Source organism: Coturnix japonica, chromosome 3, assembly GCF_001577835.2.
Source record: "Coturnix japonica isolate 7356 chromosome 3, Coturnix japonica 2.1, whole genome shotgun sequence".
NCBI classification, from domain to species: domain Eukaryota; kingdom Metazoa; phylum Chordata; class Aves; order Galliformes; family Phasianidae; genus Coturnix; species Coturnix japonica.
Window position 1 is genome coordinate 21,811,117 of NC_029518.1, and position 20,738 is coordinate 21,831,854.

At 37.8% G+C, this 20,738-nt stretch overlaps 1 long non-coding RNA gene across 1 annotated transcript in view; it reads right to left on the minus strand.

The window, feature by feature from the left end:
- Positions 1-7,446: 7,446 nt before the first annotated feature.
- Positions 7,447-20,738, minus strand: part of LOC107311128 — a 70,332-nt gene continuing 57,040 nt past the window's right edge. Inside the window, exons 5-6 of the long non-coding RNA XR_004306654.1 lie at positions 12,533-12,678; positions 7,447-7,700 (exon numbers count right to left, since the gene is read on the minus strand). This is a non-coding gene — a long non-coding RNA (uncharacterized LOC107311128). The remainder of the gene's footprint in view (positions 7,701-12,532; positions 12,679-20,738) is intronic.

Below are 20,738 nucleotides of genomic sequence, written 5' to 3' on the forward strand. Positions count from 1 at the left end.
AACAGTCGAAATGTCAGGATATGATTGTTTTGAATGTGCAAGATGAAATCTGTGAAATGATGCATTTCTTTTTCAGTGAGCTCTGAAAAGGAGCCAAACATGGTTTTCTTGTTTATAGAGCAAAGGACTGGAATTGACCTTTAGGGTCACAGACTCCAGTGCAGTGAGTTCAGGCCAGTGCACAGGCACTACATCTTATAATCTCTTTCACATGCTCACAGACTTGTTTTGTGGAGTGGGTTGTTGGGTTTATTTTTGGTGGGCTTTTTTTTGGCTGAATTTGAACACTTTACTGCAAACAGACGCGAGATTAGGAAACTAGATCTTGTTCTTTGGTGGAGACTAAATCCTGAAAGTCCTCTAGCAGAACAGAGCTTACAGGATCAGTCATACTTCAGGGTGGTGATGTGCTGTGGGAGTATTGTTTCTAGGCTATGCCTGGCACCTTGGGAGATGCAGTGTTGTTCTGTGGCCATTGCATTGACCTGTCCCAGCGATGCTGCCCGCCATAACTTTCAGCATCCTAGTTTCCCCATCAGTACTTAAAGGACAGCAACTGCAAAGTGCCTTAAAATCTGCCGATGAACAGCTTTATATTTGAGTTGTGCTATCTATGGGGTGGACCAGAGGAGCCCTGTTATTGGTGATTATTTTACCTAAATAATCTTGATCCTTTCTTACTTTTTTATAATCATTAAATTAAGTTGAAAAGGTCACTCCTTTCCCTAATAGCTCAAGTTCAGGGTTTTCTTTTATTTTTTTTCATAGCTTTTAAGGATATACCATGTCATAGATGTCAGATACTGCATTTCTTCACACTGTTTAAATCATTCTCTTTTTATAAGAAAGCAATTTTTAAAATTTTATTTTGTTTTTAGAAATCCACTTAGTTTATTTTCCATTGGAAAAAAAAAGAAAAATGGGGCCTTTATTTTACAAAATATTTCCTCATCCTGAGCTTATTGACACCTACCAGACCAAGTTTTAGACAGAGGTTTTTTAATGGGGATTTGTCACTCATTAATTTCAATGTGGAGATTCTCTTTTTATTATTTTTTTTTCCTCAGAACAATTTTTCAATGTCAGGCTTTTTTTTTTTTTTTTTTTTTTTTTTTGGGGGGGGGGGGGGTGGGGGGAGGGGAGCAAGAGGTCAACACAATCAGGCTTTTTTTAACATAATGGAATAATGACATAACCTTCATTATAGCATCTCAAATGCAACAATATAATACATTTACTTAAGTCCGGGACAAGGAAACCAAACCAATTTATTATAGCCTGTTGATTCACACTCACATGCTGTGCAGTTCGTGTGAAGGCCCCATTTACTTTTTCACATGAACTGCCACAGCATGGTTCAAATAGAGATTTCTCTCTATGTTAAGGCTCCTTATTAACATCGTTTCTGGAGTCACTGGGCCAAGTATATCCCTAGTGCAATTCCACTGATCTCAGTGGGGTTATCCTTGAGATATATTTGGTCCATTGTTTCTACAGAATGTCTTTGTTCTTTTTTGATCTCTTTAAGAATTTTGTTACTTTGAAAATTTCTTGCATAGTAAGTTCTAACATTAAAAAGTTCACAGCATTTGTAAGTAACTTCTCAGGTGGTTTTTACACATTTCTACTCAGAGATCAGAGGTGATTATATCCAATAACTTGTTTCTCTTTATTTTTAATTCCAAAACTTGATGTGGCTACCAAAAATAGTCTAAGACAGACTTCATGTACATTTGGCATTATCTTCTGCCCAGCTTTCTCTCTTGCAATTTCTGGAAACAAATATGTATTGAGCAATGAAACTCCCAAGCCTAACTTGAAAAGTCGAGCTTTTATGATGTTGTGTTTCAGTAATGAATGTTTATCTTCATGGTTGTTGGGTTTGGTTTGTTTTTTGTTTTTACTTCTATTAGGCATTGTGCACTACTTTAAAAAACAAAAGTAGTCAACTGACCACCAAATTTTTGCTCAGGTTAGATGTGTAGTTAATGACCATTTTGTACATTACACATATACATGTGATTTACATTATTTAATTTTTTTTTTTTTTTTCAGGAGAAAGAACAGTCTGACTAGACAAGAGAACAAAGAAAAGTGGTCTCTTGGATAAGTGGTGAATAAATGGAAAAGCATTTGTTCTCAGAATGCTTGTATCTCATATCCAATTCTGTATTACTGAAGGTTTGCACAGGCATTTGGTGGCCTCCTTAATTTATATTAATTTTTCCAGGGAATAATTAACTCAGCACATGTACCTCTTTACTTGGCTTTGCTGTCAGAATTTTTAATTCAAAACCAAATTTGATTTTCACCAAATCAGCAGAGGAAAATGACTTGGACCAGGACCTCTGGTTCCCTGAGCTCATGCTTATCTTCTTGTAAAGATCTTTTTATTCTCCAAAAAAAAAAAAAAAATTAAGTCCTAACATGAGATTGCATTTTGGAGGGAACAGCCTATGGGCTCTAGAGTAATTAAATCCTTGCTTGTTAAATACTGCTTGAATAAATAACATTTGATTCTGTTGATAACCAACGAGGACTTGCTAACATGCAAAGTTCTAGTGCCAAAATGACTTTTGCTCTACAGATATGTGTTCAGGAAAGTGCTGCAGGTGAGGTGTGCCTGTGAGTTGTGTTTCCTATTGAGATACAGCTGTAATTTTTGCAGATTTTCCAGTCTCTTCCAGCATGTTCTTCATGCTGAAGGGAGAAATGATACTGCCTCTAAGTAAAGATGTGGAAAACCCTCTAAAAGTACTCAGTAGCAAAGCTTATTTTCAAGCTGCACACACAGAACTGGTTTATATTTATAGAGATTTATATGTGAGACAGAATGGAAAAATGTAATCTAGTTTTATTTAACATCTCTCTCAGAATCCTAAAAACTGCTTTCAGATGAATTAGGTGCTTGTAAGTATAGTGGCTATGCAGGAAAACATTAACAGCTAAGCTTCAGACAGCAACAACCCTACATATTATATTATGTGTTAAGAAAGCAAATGCTAGTTACAGACCTGGGGTTGTCTCTGTGCACTTTTCAAAACTGCAGTGTGATCATTTATCTACAAAACATTAGAGCTCAGATAAAAGAGCTGCAGGCCTCTTCTGAAAGCTGGCATTCTCAGGCATCACCAGGTACATCAATGAAATGTTTCTGTTTACTTGTCCAGTCGCACCGTGTTATTCATGTCTTCCTGATCTGCAGATCACTGATACCAAGCAGTAACCTGTTGAGACGTTTTAATTTTGATCTTTGCACAAAGAGTGATCCATGAAGAAAATGAAGTACAAAATGAGGCAATAAGCAGTGGTATCTATTTCCTTATTTTCTTATATCAGCAGCACAGATTTCACAGAGAGTACTTTAAGTCATGATTTTGCATCACGTAACATCTGGTCTTGTGCAACACATCTGAGCCTCCTGAAGAAGGAACACAAGAGACGGGACATACAGCTTGTGCTTTGTGGTTAGAAACACTCTGCAGAACTTCCCATCTTTGGGATACACATCTTGCGAAATGCAGCGTGGATGCAGAGTCAGGGTGCCGTTTTGACATGGTCATAGGGCTCTTGGGTGCTAATGGCATCTCTTCTCCAGCCCCCAAGCCTCAGGGCAAACAGGTAATCAATGAAAAATAAAAGCACCTGGAACTTTTCACAAATAAAACCTTGCATGCATGTCCTGGAGGAACATTTCCTCCTGGCAGATATTCCTGGAAGATTTTGGCTCGGTGTACCCTGTGTTCCTTAAGGGCCCTCCTACAGAGGCTGGTGAATATAGAATCTCATCACCAGGCCCTCAGAGAGTTTCAGAGGGCCATTGCATTTTCACCATCCTTCTGTGCAGGTGAGGAAGGGCACCCTGCACAGCTTTTGACCATCTGGGGGTACTGATTTTCACTGCAAAGGCAAAAAACAGATTTTAGCTCCTTGGTGATGGAATGGGAGAGCTTGAATGAAAATAACTTTCATATTGGGAGTATAAGAGAACTTTGAATATTTTTTTCCCCATGAAGGGGCCTCTTCTCAGAGTGTAAAGCCTCAGTTGTATCTGATTTACAAAGAGAGGAAAAAACAAGGACTTGGGGTCTTAAAGTGCATAGTGCAATTTTGGACTGTGTTGTAACAATCCTTTTCAAGGCACTGCTTTAATGTTCTCCCCAGCAAAACAAAATGAAATGGAGGATACCTCATCAACTTCTGTGTTTAATTTCATTTGTAGAAACTCTATGCACAGAATCATGCATAGCCATTTTTATAGTGCTGGATCCACTGTCAGCTGAAAGATACTTGGATGAAGTACTGGAAATTATTTTAGTATTTTCAACAAGAATCACTAACAGTGATGAGTAACTTCCTGGCTACTAAGTGCATCAGGCAATGCACATTGTTCCTCAACCTGATAAACTCTTAGCTGGGAACTTCCCTTCCCTGTGGTTGTTGATCTGCCCTGGGTTTCTGCCTGCCTCTTCAGACCAGGCTGCTCTGTGACATCTAGTCAAATGTTGAGCAATCAGTACCACCAGGGCTGTGTTTTTAATGAGAAAAGCAGTTAAGTAAATGGAATGTCATTAAGACATACGACTGTTTTGGAGATGATGCCAACAGTATAACAGAAAGTTACTTTAAAATATTACTTGCTGTACATTTATTTTTAATGCATACGAAACTGTAGAAACAAACCACTTTAACTAGCTGAAGAAATTGAGACTCTTTGCATGTGCTGTTTCAAATCCCAGTAGTATTTCAGCCTCTTGGAGTTGACTCTTGAACTGTCAAAGAGGGATCTGGACAGTTTCTTGGTGTCTCTGACTATTAAATCCTTAAGTGATATGTCTATATGCTTAAGGAATGGGTCAGTTTGCAGTCAGAAATGTACCAATGTATAAAAAAAGGAACAGATTGGTTACTAGCATATTGCCATGAAAACCTTTGCCCTCAGCTGACTGGGTTTGTTCCAAGATTCAGTGTTCACTTTGACGTTATGTGAGACAAAGTGTTGTGGCCAAATATGCATATCATGTACTTCGGCAGTTTTTCCTTTTTTGTTGGTTTTGTGTGTGTGATGCCTTGCTTTGAAACTGTTTAGCTCAATGCATTCAAAGTTCTCTTCTGTACCATTTCAGTCAGGATCTAAACACACTTGAGCATAACAAGAGGCAAGGAGGAATTGTTACAGCCTTGCTAACAAAGGCCATACTTCTTTTGGTATGTTTTTCTTGTTTCGAATCTGTAGAGACACTTCCCTATTTAAAAAGAACAACTGTCCTTTTGTTGTGAGTCCTGCACAGCATTTGTGGCTCGTATCAGTCACACTATTATTAATAAACCAGAAAAGCTTTTGAAATGCTAGCAGTTATTCCAGCTAGGAGTTGTTGCCTGCTTGCCTAGGTAAAATGAAGAGCGTCCCCTTCTCTGTCAGTCAGCTTTTAGCTGCTGGCAATTCACAAGACCTCATTTCTGTAAAGCACTGATTGCCCACTATTAGACCGTAGGAGCTGGGAGAATCACCAAAGTTATAAAGAAGAGAAGAATTTGTCTATGAATAGAGACCTGCTTTTTTGGAACTTTGTTTCTCTATTTTGAAGATAAATAAAAAAAGTAATTGGGCTTCTTGGTTTTCACTGTATGAACACCAATTAAAGATTATTTATTATGCTTTCTTAGCAAATTTAAATGTTTGTGTTTTGTTGTGGTTTGGTTTTGTGTGTTTTTTTTTTAACCAGAGTAACATAGACAACAAGGCGGAACCTGTTGTGAGTCATCACTTTCATTCTCAGTCGAAGTTCTCTATTTCTTAGATTTTGGCATCACAAATGCAACTCAATCTTATATTCTCTCTGTTTTTCCAGGAAGTTCAAAACAGCTCTGCAAGGACATTTTAGGATCAAGTGGGCAAAACTTTGACAGTTTACAAACACACAGGTCCCTTTGCTTTATCCATAATCACAATTTATAAAGGAAGAGAGTTGTTCACATTTCTTGAAGCTAACATATCTTTTGAGGTATAGTTTGGAAATGTATAATTGGATGATTTTATGTATTATAACATCTACCACCAAAAAAGAAGTGTTGTAGTGGTAGCCACTGCAACATAACAACATATAAAAAAGTAAGGATGAAGGGTGGATCCACCATCTCAAAACATGCAGACCTGTAGGAATAGAGAAGTCTGAAAACAATCTTTAATTGCTTTTTCTTGTTCTCTCATTGTGTTCTCTGACTTTGTAAAAAAAAAAAAAAAATAATAATAATAAAAAAGGGAGAAGTCTGTTTGTAGTATTGCTAGAAAAGAAAATATCGACTAGAATTCTTTTCCTTTGGAAAAAGTCTTCCAGAAGATGGTAGCTTTGACACTTCTTCAGTAATTGGGAAACTTCAGGAAAGAATGTACAAAGAATGTTAATGAATTTTCTACATACTGAGTTTGAATTGCCTCAGACAATGTGATTGACATGCCTTGAAAGGAGGAAAAGCTGAACTTCAACTTTTGTGCTTTGGGTAAGATGAGGTCTTGCACAACGTATCTCACAGCTTCCAACCCATGTATGTATATTGCTAGCAGCAAAATGCTTGCTGTAGTTTGTTGAAATTGGCAAAGTTTTATCATTTTTACCTGAATAGAAATTTGTTAAATCATAAGAAAATTAATCAGTTAGAGGTGATATCCACAGAAGAAACTAATTTATAGATACTGTGGTTCATTAGACTTGTTATGTTGGGCACATTAGAATCTCCTTTGCAAATGCTGACAGTGCCTGGAGAGCCACCAAAGCCAGGCATGAAATCCCAGCTTTCCTTAGAACTGTCTTCATAACTCTCAACTAGCCAGGAGTGGCATGTAAAGGAGGAAGACTGAGCAAAGCACTGTGTGAATGAGACTTTTAAGTAAGCTTTACTTGAAAGGAGAATGCTACGGATTTATTCCCTACTTGGCTTAGCTTAAAATAGTGAACTGTTAATCAGAACAGTCTGAAATATTCATCTGTCCCCTTCCAGGCAAGTTCCCTAACCTGTAGACCAATGGCTTAACAAGTATTTAATTACTGCACTCAAAATGAAACAGTTTCCAGAGAAGTATTTGGAGGACCCTATAATCCCAAGATTTCCCAAGAAACACTCCAGAAATTTTTTGGGGGGAGATTTCTAAGCCAGAATTCTGTTAGACAAAGGGAGTGGAAAAAAAACCAACAGGTTTTCCAAGTTCTAAGGGAATGATCATACTGCTGAGGTGTTGGGTAAAGCATGGAAGAAAGAACAAAAGCCAGTCTGCAAAGAACATTCAAGAACTCCATGAGTTTTCAGATCTAAATTTTTCATGGAACACGTGGCAGACTAAAATACAGGGACCACAATCCCAGAGGCTCCTTTGAGACTTGTTATGGAATAAAATTTTGAATAGAGATTGTTTTAGCTCTACTTCCTTTTTTTTTTTTTTTTTTTTTTTTTTTTGCCTATTTTTTGCCTTTTTTTATTCTTCTTCTTGGTTTCTACTGTTTTCAGACTAATTAGTTTGTTCTCTTTGTTGTTAAACATTCATCCAACACTTGGTTTTTTTCTCAGAACTTTGTGTGTTATTGCAGATGATCGGTATCAGATTTGTGAATAGGGTCATTTCCAAAATTCCTTTTCATCTCTTGTGATTGTGTAGCCTGCTTTTTGACTTGTTCTCCTCAGGACTCTCCTGTTTTGCAGTGATTCTGTAGTATTTGGAAAAAGAAAAAAAAATAAAGAAATTGAGGATGAGATTTCTGAGAGAGTTCTCACAATGATCTTACAGAAGAAGGCAGAAGGCTTGCTTTGGACACGGCTGGTGGAATTGTTTATATCCAGGACAAACCTGGAAGTAATTTGCTTAATTGCATTTTAAAAAATACTCCACAACCTGCCCAGGAGCTTCCCAGAGTGACAGAGATTCTGCAACAGATGGATTCTTAGAGGACTCTGATTTCCAGAAGAGACAGGCCCAGGCCTCCACAAAAGATCAGAGGCTTCTTATAGGTCTCTCTCAGCTGGCCGGTATCTTTGCAGAATCACACCAAATCACATCTGTATATGAGAGCCCCACACCAAATAGCTTGACTTAGGTTACACGTGCTACAGGTGAAAAAAAATACTCAAGCAACAAGGCACAAGCAGGTGCACCAAGGGTTTGGAGTTAACAATCTGTTCATTCATCACCTTGGTTTCTCAGAATTTTGTGGGGGCTTGATTGCAGTGGTGGGGCAAGTTCCTTCTCTGTGGCCCTTCTTGACAGCTTTCTGTGGTTTGAAGGGAGTATTTTGAGTGTATTTTGAGGAAGAGGCCAAAGAAAATATCACAGAAAAATGACAATGGATTCATAGAATCATAGAATCATAGAATCATAGAATCACCAATGTTGGAAAAGACCTTAAAGATCATCCAGTCCAACCGTTCATCTATTACTAATAGCTCCCACTAAACCATGTCCCTCAACACAACATTCAGTCTTTCCTTGAACACCCCCAGGGTTGGTGACTCCACCACCTCCCTGGGCAGTCCATTCCAGTGATTAAAATATTGAGGCCTGAGAAGAAGGACACAGAACACTGTTTTCTCTGGATGCTAAAGAAACACGATGAAAACAATGGATCAGTAATTTTAATATGGCCTCTAACGTCACAGTAATTGTGACACCATTGCAAACCATTGTTCAGTCCTACCGCCAGCTGTTCTCTAACACACCAGGACAAGGGAGGACTGGAAGAAGATGTACATAGAGTTCTTTCCAGTATAGTTGAGGCATGTTCTGACTGCAGAGGATGGGGATCTCAGCAAGAATTGGTGCCCCACTGTTATTTGGTGAAAAGAAGAATTTCTGAGATTGAGATGCCCTCTTGGAACTGGAAAGCAGCAGCAGCCCCAGTATTATACAAAATAGAGAGAAAGGGCTGAGATCTGTCTGTTTTTCAAATGGAAAGAACATAAAATCAGTAATTTACTTATACGGATTAAGTAACTTGGCACAAAGGAAGCCTGTGACAAAACTGGAAAGTGACCAAGACATGTCACAAATCATAGGACAGGGGAAAGAGAATAAGCAGTACTGCAGGCTACAGTGAGTTGTAGCAAGGTTTACATCAAATCAACGATCTGCATCTAGTGCCAAAGATGAAAATATATTTGCAAAGGGGTTTCTAAAGAGGGTGGGCAGTATTTGAATAATGAACATAGTGAAGATTGCTGTGTGTCAGTTTAGGATGCCAGGTTGTACCTTTGCTGGGGGTGATCAGCAAACACACTGCTGTATGAGAAGGCAAAAGTGTAATAGCTTTGTATCAGCCATTTCCATCCTGAGTAGTTTCCTACTCAGAGCTCAGAAATATTAGGGAAGTTACCTTGCGTGTTCTTGTTCTTCTACAGTGTTATGTCAAATGAAGCAAGCTACTGTATATTGTGGGTACTGAGCCAAAGTTTTAGTAGCTGCTGCTTCTTCTTTTAACATTGTTATGTAGCATATTCCTGTAAATGTTAAGTGCTACAGACTGTTGTCCAGCTGGAAAGGCACTCTTCTCAGCCAAAATACAACATTCAAGTTATTCAGTGGTAGCAGGAATGAGTGTGTGTGAATTTCATGGCCTGGTGAGTGGGGCATCTTGCCAGGCGCAAACAGCTTGTGAAATAAGAACGTTATCTGTAGGAAGTATAATGTAAATTCTTTACTGTTGCTTATGGCCTTAGTTTTCAAAATGAAAAAGTTGTTAACACTGAACTTGGTTGTTCCTCTGCCATTTATAGCCATACTTATTGCTGCTATCATTGTATTAGAAGATAGGGTAAGTAAAATGTAATTTTTCTGTGTAACGTTCATTTCAGTGCAGATTCTAAAGTTGGAGGAGGTGAGTCAACCTGAGTTTATTTCTAATAGCGTAAATGTAAATCTGGAGTAGCTGAAAGAGATACAGAAAGTTTAAATTATTAAATCTACAAAAAATCAAGACAAAGACGGACTTTCCAGATAAAAAGGAATGCTGGAAAAGGGTGAACAGATTTGTTGACTACTTTATAAAAAGTTGAAGCAGAAAAACTATTTTGGGTTGCCCTAACAATTGTAGGAACCAAATAGTCTGGAGAATTTCATTTTATGTCTAGCAAAACAAAGCTAGATAAAAAGTTCCTGTAATCCTAAAAGGTTAAATCTCCAAATAATGCTTTTTTAACTGACAGGATTAGAAATGAAGAGATTTTGAAATGAAAAACTGTTTCCAAAAAAGACCCCAAAAATATAAGAGAGAGAAGAACAAAAAAAGAAAAAGGACATAACAATAATGCTACTTGATAGGGCAAATTCTCAGCTATAAAATACTATTCTTTAGCACACTCACCACCATTAGCTGTGCATTTTTGGCAGCAATAAACAAGAGCCTGTATGCTAGGTTCATAATTATCTGAACAAGCAGTGTTTTCATTAGGATTTGCAATTGATTATCAGGAATAATTCTTAAAGCTACCACTTCTTAAAGCTATGTAAAAATAAATACTTTTGTTTACTGAACACGAATTTAAACTCATTAACTCCATTTTCCTACATTCCTCCCCCCTTACCCCCCCCCCTTACCCCCCCACAATAAATAAATGAAAAGTAGAGGAAGAGGATGAAGTTTTTGCTAAAGAGGTATCTCTAACCTGCAATCCAAGAATTTGACATTTCAAATAACTTGAAAGTAATTTTTCTTGGGTGAGCTCAAAGAAACAATTCCCAATGTCATCTCTGAGGATGATTTATTTGAAGCCTTATTTAATTTGCGATTTTTTTTTTTCCCTTTAGTAAACTGTGTGAATGACTCCTTGTTGAAATGTATTTTTCAAAATTGTATGGTTAAATACAGACCAGTGAGTTCCCTTCTCAGAGCTTCACATCTTTTCCTGCTAATAACAAGCAGTACTTCCTTGGGTGTAGAAAATAGAAGTAATTCTGTTGCAATACTTCTTTAGGAACAGAAGCCCAACTTAAAAAGGCACTGAATATACCGAGAGCACTAAAACTACTACTACTAATAATAGAAAGGATCCAATCATGCAATAGGACCCTAATCACAGAATCACAGGGGTTGGAAGGAACCGTCAGAGATCATCGAGTCCAACCCCCCCTGCCAAAGCAGGTTCCTTCATCCATCTGCCCAGAGATTGTAAAAATAATTGCTTTTGCAGTAAAATTAGTAACTTCAGATCTGTATGTATAAAGGCACTCTCTTTTATCATTATTTAGTTTCATTTGCTTCTAACCCCTGTAGCATAAAAATGTATTCCAAGAAATCCACTGTTTTCACTCTTTCCACTTGCTCCAGTATTCCCATACTTCTGATATTTAATTTCCACTGATGCAAGAAAGACAGAAAAGAAAGCAGGAAAAAAAAAACAATTACTCATATAATCTAAAATTACGCAAGCAAGAAGCTAACGGTTAAACAAGAAATGCACATCCTGTATTGTCCAGCATCAGACATTTATCCTCAGACTGTAGGGCTTATAAGAGGGAAAAGCAAAGCTTCTTGTACTCCTTTTGAAACGCTTAGAGGAAAACAGTTGATGTGACACATGCACTGCAAATTCCTCAGATCCACCAAACACTGCTCACACTGTCAGGCAGGCTGTACCTCCTCTGAGGGGTCTCTCCCCAGCCTTTCCCTTAGCACTGTCCTGAGTGCAGTGAGGAAGAAGTCCCCTTCCCATTGTCTTGGGTTCAGCTGTATCGTGGCATGCTAACCTGACTTTCTTCTGGGAGGGATTTGGTGACTGCTGCCATTTTGAAACTAGTTGTTATTTATTTCACTTCTAATGATTTTAGTTATAGTCAATAGCCTGGCAAACGCCTATTGTCATCCTCAAAGAATTAAAAATAAGTAAAAAGGTGAGTTATTTCCCACACCTTCATTTTCTCCTGGGGAGAATAAAACAACAACCCACAGAAAATGATACTAAACAAGGAGGACTTTAAAAATAACATGGTGGAAAGTATTTTATGTGACTCCTGGATTCTGCAGTTTGCAGGAGCTCCACTTTTTCAATTTTTTCCTGCAATCAAAGAAGATAGAAATTTTTTTTAGTATCTTAAGTAAAATTGAGGTCTTGACCAGTGAAAACAGTGTCACAAGACTTGGATGAAGTAGAACCAGTCACATTCACAACAAGGAACTCTTCTTCAGACCAATGGAAACTCCCAAGAGCCCCATTAGAGTAGAGAAGTGTAGCCCACATGAGCTGTGGTCTGGCTGGGGAACTGGGACACAACTGCTGTGGCCTATACTTAGTGGTTAGTTAGAAACCTGCTTGGGAACCTAGTTTAAAGAACTGCTTAACATAACATGCAACCTAACAAAGAGGGAATTAATTTATGGGAGAGCGATCGAAAGACCTAAAACGTCTGTTCTCAGGAAACATCCACTTCCCAGACAGTTTACTAAAACTTGCTAAACGGGGATGTTGTTCAGCTTAGTGGTGGGGTTGAGGAGCAGCATGATCTCAAAGTAGTCTCTTTGAAGATGCTTGGTCTTCTACAGCCACTACTGACCTGTGGCACACTTGTTGATACTCAGGTAGTCTTCTTGGATGGAGACGTATTTCAGTACAGGAGTTTTCCTAGGTAGAAGGTGTATGTTGTCGTGTATCCACAAGTTGAAGGCAAACATACATCCTTTCCAAGCAGGATTGGGTGTTCTGAAATAATACAGCATCACAATGTGAGCAGAATTGTTTCAGTTGAAAAAGAAACTTAAATCAATCCCCTAAGTTAAAGCTACACAGACAAAGCCATTTTTAGGAGAGCAACCTTATTCAAAGGAAGCAGGACTGACAACTTTTTACAAACCAGAAATCTTTTATTTGGAATTTTTTCTTGGGTTGATTTTTGTTTTGGAACTTCTCTAAGCACTATTTAACTTCAAAAATATTCTGACCAACCTCTACCATATGACATGCTATAAACACAGACTCTACAAGAGCTGCTTTCATTCTTTTCTCCAAGCCAGGCACTTTTATTTAGCAGGGCAGGCTTACAGATGTTTCGGTGGATCTAATACTAGGAAGGAAAGAATCTGATAATGTGAGCCACGGTAAGTTCTCAACAGGCTTTCTGTTGGCACCATTAGTACATAAAACCCTGTGTTGTCACATGGCATTGAGGCATTACTGTGCTAACAGAAAGTAAACTGGTGTATAAACTGCACAAAACAGATAAATCAGTGGCTGTAATAAATAATATCTAAATAAAAAGCAGTAACTAATCACAGAGCAGAATTAAAACAGAGATCTATTTTCCATAAAGCCCCCAAGGAATTTTTACAGTCTCTTCAGTATGTGTGGTGTCAAACAGGGCAGCTCTGTTGTGGTTAGCAAACATTAGCGTGTCCTCATCATAATCCCATCCATGCCTGAAGGGGCCCCATGCCAAAAATCTTCCATATAAGGCCACTGTCGACCCTGAAGATGTGGGTTTCTTTCCTTGTGAGCTGCTCACACCATCTTAACTTGTTCATCATGTAGAAGGAACAGAAATCCAACTGTCTTTACTGTCCCAAGGTGCAGTCTCACCCACAGAATGCTAGGAAAGCTCAGTGAGCCCCCTTTTCCCTTGGGAAGGCTTTTCTCACATGAGGACTCCTGCTAGCTGCCTGGCCTCTTTTTTCCTACACGGAATCCATGGGAGTGCAGTCATTCCCCCAGCTACAGAGAAAGGGATAAATAGCTACAGAGCATCCTCTGCCTTTGCTTGAACCAGAACTTTTTACAGAAGCAAGTTTCTGAAAATGATAGCCCCCATGGAAAACCGTACATTTTCACTCTCTGTAAAATATTTTCACAGTGAATGCCTACCAGTACATTTGCTCTATCCATAGGCTAATGGTAGGTGGTCTTATATTGTTTGCTTTTGTGGTATTATGAAGTATTCGTCATGAATCCACTGTGACTACACTCATATTTTTAGTGAGGCTTAAATACCTTGACTGAGTACGGTTTTCTGCAGTCTTTATTCCCATCACCTAGGAAGCTTCTAAGCTAAAGCTATTTTGACTCTCATCCTTTTCTCAAACCATTTGGGCTACCTTCATCATACATCTTTCCACACCACTCCCTTTTTTGGAGAATGTATGGTAATCACACAAACCTGTTCTGGTGGCCAGTTTCATACTGAAACTGAAATGCTAAGTCATAGCCTGAAGCAGTGATTGAGCACCTGGTGGAAAGGCAGAGCCAACCCAGGGGAGCTCAGGTGCATTCAGTACACTTGAGTAACCAGAACGGGTGGAGCCAGGATCCACCTCTTCCCAGGTGTCATTTAAGTGTTGGTACTGGAGGTAAGGGCCTCTTATTGGATGAACTTGCATACCTGAGGCCTTCAGAAAGTAAGGGAGCTTTGTTTCCTTTGTTTCTGTGGCCCTGGCTCCTTCATTTGGGCTTGTTCTCATTTGCTGCAGCCAAAGACTTTGCCACCCTGCTATTATTGCTGTACTTTCCATCACATTATAGCATTACACTCAGGATCCCCTATAGTCACAGGTCTGTGATTAAAAGTAGGATTATTTTTTAGGTCTGTCTCCTAGTGCTGCTGAATTCTCAAAAGCTGGTCACACATTAAGATGCTGTTGAATACAAAACTCCTTCAAAATTCTGAACAACCAGTTCTGCTCTGAAAGAAACAACTCCTGCCAACTTTTCTACACCATATGAATAATGATATTAGTTCTTGTATTTTCTGTTAGCTGCTGTGAAAATAAAGTTCCGGGATACTTCAACAAGCAGTAATTGGGCTATAATTTCCACTACAGCTAATGCAGCACAAAATTTAACACTGAAAGATGTTTGGTTTATTTTAAGGAGTTATTTTGTCATAGCAGTGACAAATTTTCACCTGCTTTGGTTCCATTTTCCCACAATAATTAATGAACTTTCCACTCTTTGACACTGTCTGTGCAGTCACCAGAGCTGTAAGCATAAACAAAAGCTTTCTGATGCTGGCACATCTCAAAACTGAAGCAATTTCACTGAACCAGTGGATAATAAACTCTTCTTTTTAATATCGTGAAATGGGATTTGTTACAGGAAAGCCACCTTTTGCTAGTGTTCACGTGTTTAAAAGAAAGAGGAAAAAAAAGTGTTTTCTGTTTTTTTTAAATCCATAGCTAGTTAGATAAACACAACAAAAGATAAACTTCGTAACTTCACAACATCCAGATTGTGTGGAGTGTGTTCTCTAAACAGATCTATTAAAAAAATAGAAGTGAAAAAAGGACTTGGTCTGGAATAACTGATATCATCGATTCCTCTTTAACAGCAGTGATTGTTTCCAGGAAAGTTTTGAAGGCTTTTTTTGTGTTTGCTTCAGTGGAAAGTTCATGAAGAAAAAAAAATGATCTTACTGAGCAGTGCATCCCAGGGATGAAAAAAAAAAAACTGATATAACACAAAATTAATTAAACTGCCATACTGACACTTAATAAGGCCTCATACAAACTAATATAAAACATTTGGTGACTTGAAATACCATATATGTCTTGTACGGTTGCTTTTTTAAAGTTTCTGCATCTTATGCAGCAACTGAACTCTTGTTTATTTAATTCTGTAGGATGGCTCAAAAACCCAGAAAGTGTATTTTCTTAGAGGCTGTTTTATCTATTGTGTAAAAATGTTATTGATTTATGCAGTAAATGTTTGGTTCCATATATTGTTTCCTTCTTCCAAAGATTTTTCTTGTAAGGCTATGTGCTTAGGCCTGTTTTAGATGGCCTCATTAGTATTCAGTACTTTCAACTCCAACTGAATTAAAGGAGAACTAGGTCAAGCTGGCTCTAACAACAGCTCCTCATGCCATTTGATTGACAGAAGTAAAATCCACAGTTTATATTTGATATGATAAAGTTCATGGTTTTGGTGTGGAATAGCTGCATTTATTTTTATGTCTTTATTTCTGCTGCCACATGTAAAGGCTGCTGGCATTCATTGGCATCAATGATATTGCTTGTGACCCAGGCAACAGACAAATCAATGCAAATTAAACTATACTTCCAACCACCACTTAGCTGCTATTGCGATGTTTCTGAGGAGTACAGGGGAAATGATTTAAAATGTTTCTAGCATATTTTAATCGGTTTTATTGGTATTGCTGTTTTGCGTTTCTGCAACTGGAAAATCAGTTTACCTCAAGTTGAAAATGTCAGCCAACTGGAAGAAAATAGATTTCTGCTTACCGAAAAATCTTAAAATTTTGCTGTTGAGCCCCTGCACAAGTTTAACTACTTCTTCTAAATGTAGATGCATTTATCCTCTGAAACAGCATATTATGGGCAGATTTAAAAGCACAAGGTAGATGCTGTTCTGGACACTGTGTTAATGGGGCATCTCCATGGTGTACCATAGACGTATTGACTGAGGAATATTATAAATATTATAAATTGGTAGTTCTACACCTAGAAATGGTTTGAAAGCATCAAAAGGGAGCTGTACTTAAGTCAATTGGTATTGTTGAGAGCTGCTGATGTAGCCATAGCCCTTCATGGCTTTCAGCTTAGTGCCAACCCTTACAAAATCTGGCTGAGGCAATAGGAGTAGTGAAAGAAAGAATCCCCAGAAAGATGTTTTCATCATATAAGCTCTGAAAAGAAACTTAGGGAGACAACAGGATATACTGAAGAAATATTTCATCCCTTTATAAATGCTGCAACAATCTTCCCCCAGCTCAGGATGTGTGTGCTGGAGGCTTTCACAAAGAGAAAATTCCTCTGTGTTCTGTAGGAGGTGTGTGTTCACACAACCACCCTTTAGCCCATACCTGTGGATGCTCTTGCTTTTAACCCAGGTGTATTATTCTGGCTCTGTTAAAAATGAAAATGTTGTGAATAGAAAGTTGGATAGAACCAATGGAGTTTCTTATTCTTACTCAAACAGACTCCTTTCATCACTTCTTCTCACATATAAATATTAATTCCAGTGACTGCGGTATTACAATGAAAATGGAACATAGGAGTTTCCATAAGCATATAAGAAGAAATATCTTAAAATCTCTGAAAAATGTCAAAAGTAGGATTTAGGTACCCTTTGTGCAATTTTGAGTATAATGTTTCACCACTTCTTTTGGGCAGAAATTATTCCCATATTTCCTTAGAAGCAGGAGTCCCAGATCATGAGTGTGAGTCTTTTATCTCTGTTTAAAATGGTTTATCAGCTACTGGATCTGCCACTTCTTCAGTCACCTTGTCAAGGACCAGTTACTGATCCCACATCACAACAGTGAAATTTATGAGAGGAGGAGCAAAGAAAATAACAATTCCACATCTTAAGGGAAAGAAGATATTTGTCTGAAAGTCCGACTTTATTTTGGAGATGGCAGCTGCTTGGACCTGTTGACAGATTGAGAGTGTTGGAAGTTGTCCTGGGCCAGATGGATTAGTAATCGAGGTTCAGGTGAAGTGGTCAAAGGTGCTTTATAAATGCTGTGTCCAACATAGCTATCACCACTACACTGTGGAATAGGTAAGAGTTATTTTAGAACATGTAACTGAGTTACTTCAGATAAGTCTCACATATTTCAGTTGTATTATCTTTCTCCCCTTCTGCTGAAGCAATCGCAGTAATCTGAAACATTCCAACTACTGCTCCTAATTGAATTAGGATGGACTGAAGGCAAGATTTCTGGGCAAGGGTAGTAAAGAAATACCTTTTAGTCAAGCCATCACTTTCAGGTTTTTTTCTTAGCGTTATTTCCTGTTACTCAAATACGCTGATCAGATTCATGGCCATGTTATAAGGAGTTTTCCAAGGAATGAAAATGAATTAACCAAACAAGAACTGGAAAGGGGGAGAAATTAAAGAGTTCCATCTAATCATGAGAATTAGATGGATTCCTTTTCTTGTGCTGTGTTACATTAAATTTGTTACCATTCATGCTTCCACAAAGTAAGTTTTTATTTAATTTTAAATAGAAATAATGGAAAATAGAAAAATCTTTCTTCATGCATGCATAACATTAGTCAATTGAATATAACATATCAAAAAGTATTTGCACATACTTTTCTCAGTATGAGGCATATCTACTACCTTGTGTGAAAGCTGCAAAGGCCTGTTCTTCCCTGCAGTTGTCTGCTGCTTTCTGATAGTCTGAGGGACATCTCAGAAGTACAGGTTAGAGATCCATCTGTCTCAGTTGCTTCTGTTTATGCCAAAATCCCTGAAAGTGCTTCGTGGAGGTCTGTGTCCAGTATTGCTCTACCCAGCACAGGTAATAGAGTTTCTATTGTGAATAATTACACATGTGCAAGTTGACAAAACACAGAGCAAATCAGTAGGCTGCTATAAGCTTTCTTTCCTTCAGACTGCTCCAGTTAAGTAGTAGTGTTCTGGGAAGAGCTCAGGCGTGAACTGAGAACTCTATTTTCATACAGTTTAAATGAACAACTTATAAAACTTAGTTATGTGTCTTAAGTGCATTTGGATCTTTGTTTTGTATCTTTTTTTTTTTCTTTTTTTCTTTTTTTTTCAGCTCAGTTTGAAAACAGTCTAGAAGATCCTTTGTCTGCTGTTACTGAACTCAATGTCAAACCACGTGTCAGCAGGAAGGTGGTGATTTTCAGGTTATGTTAAGCATGTTCTCCCCTGCTTTTACTGCACAGGTGGCAAAATAGTTAACACATCAGCCATCATTATTCTGAGCTGTTATGATGTAATATGCTATGCTGTAGCAATTCTTACATCATAGCACGCTTAACAACTATTCACTATTCGTTCAGAAATTGAAATAAATAGTTGGCATCATATTTCACAAATGAGATTGGGAATAATACAGTAATAATAATATATTTTGTGGGGCCTGAGCAATATTTAAACTGGTACGTAAGACTTAGACTATTTTGGGCTAAGCTTCATTTTGAGACCAAGACATTTAAAGTATATTAGTTAGTCTCTGTTAAATTGTTATTAAATACAATATGTAATTAAGCTGAAGTAATCTAATTAGGCATCCAACTGACAAGAGTTTCCAGTTGACTGAGGTTTTATGGTGCCCATTTTGTACATGCCATTAAGCGTTAACCCCCTTTGTGAGCAGCTGACCCTTAAAAAGATGTCCTACTAAGAGATCATATCATATACAGTATGGTCTAAACATAATCCTGACCACAGAAAGGTCAAGATTTTCCACTGTCTTTCATGTCATACCTTAGGGAGATTTTATTTTTTTTCCTGTTTCTAAAGTAAAATACTGTTTGGTGAGCTTCCTCTTCTCTACTTCTGTTTTCTGAATCTCAAATTAGTAATTGCATATGCAGCAAAACTGAAGGAGATCCAAGAAGATATTCTGTACTACAGGCAGGATTAAATTTCTCCCATTATAGAACAATATTCTCAGGGAGTCAAATTCTTTACTATTAAGTGGGAATGACATTCAGTTATGATAAAAAGAATTTCCCATATATATATATATGGACATTTAAAAACCATTTGGATGTGGTGCTCAGGGACATGATTTAGTGGTGAGTTGTTAAGGTAGTATGGTTAAGTTGAGGTTGGACTTGATGATCTTTAATGTCTTTTCTGACCTGAGCAATTCTATGATTCTATGTACATGTACATAAACATTTAAAATATAGACTATGTAAATATCCATTCTGGTTGATCAAATAAGGCTTATGTTTCTCTTCAAAAGGCAAGTCAGTGAGGCCTGCAGCACTATAAAGCACTATTCTTAAGGTACAACATCAATAGCTTGTCTAATTGCATGGAAGGGAACACTTAATATAAACATTGATTTTGTGGAATGTATGTATGTCAAGATGCAAAACATATCCAGATATGGAACTACATATAGCACATTGGGCACTGAGTGGCGTGCTGTAAACATAAGGTGACTTGCTGATTCAGTCTCTGCTGTTTTTTGGTGGTGTTTGTTTTTGTGGGTTTTTTTTTGTGGGGGGGAGGGGTTGTATATGTCACCTTGCTCGTTTTTACTATGATTTCCTGTTCAATTTTTAATCTTCCTTGTTTACTTAGCATGTCTTTTTGAGAGTAGAAGTTATCTTATTTGTTTGGATTGCATGTATCAGATAGAAATTAGCATGTAGCACTGTGTAAATCTGTGGTTACTCAGCTAACTATACTCTAAAAATTTTCCACAGACATTTCCTCTACTTCTCAATTTAACACCAAATATGATGCAACACTAAAGGTTGGCAAATGATTAAAATGAGCGTACTTGTATTTCCTTAATAAATAGCTTAAGTAAACTGTCTTCCAAATGTGCAACAGCTAGAAGGTGATCACTTGGTCGGCAACCAAGCACTTAGTAACGTTCAAAAGTTCTTAACAGGAATCAAGTGTTATTTAAAAGAAAAAAGACAAAACAAACGCTACAACAATATTACCTATAGACTTGAGAGAGAACTTGGGCTTTACTGAAGCTGTGTTTCAGAGAGCTATTACGGGCAGAAAAAGACAGTACATGTTCAGTTATCTTTTCATGTGAATACTTAATAATAAAGGGCATTATGGCCCTTACCCTGCTCTTAGGACTGTTTTAATGGTTATATAATCTGCACACGTATTAGGGAAGAGTGCTGGCATCCCTGTTTTCTTTTTTTCCTAATGAAATGCCTGAACCTTAAGCTAGAGTCAGGTTTCTCTTTGGCTGTATTCCTCCTGGCCCACAATGCAGCATTTCTGGCTGTACTTCAAGAGAAAGGGTGGAGAACAAGTTAACCAGAATACCTCATGGCCTAAGCACTTCCATAACA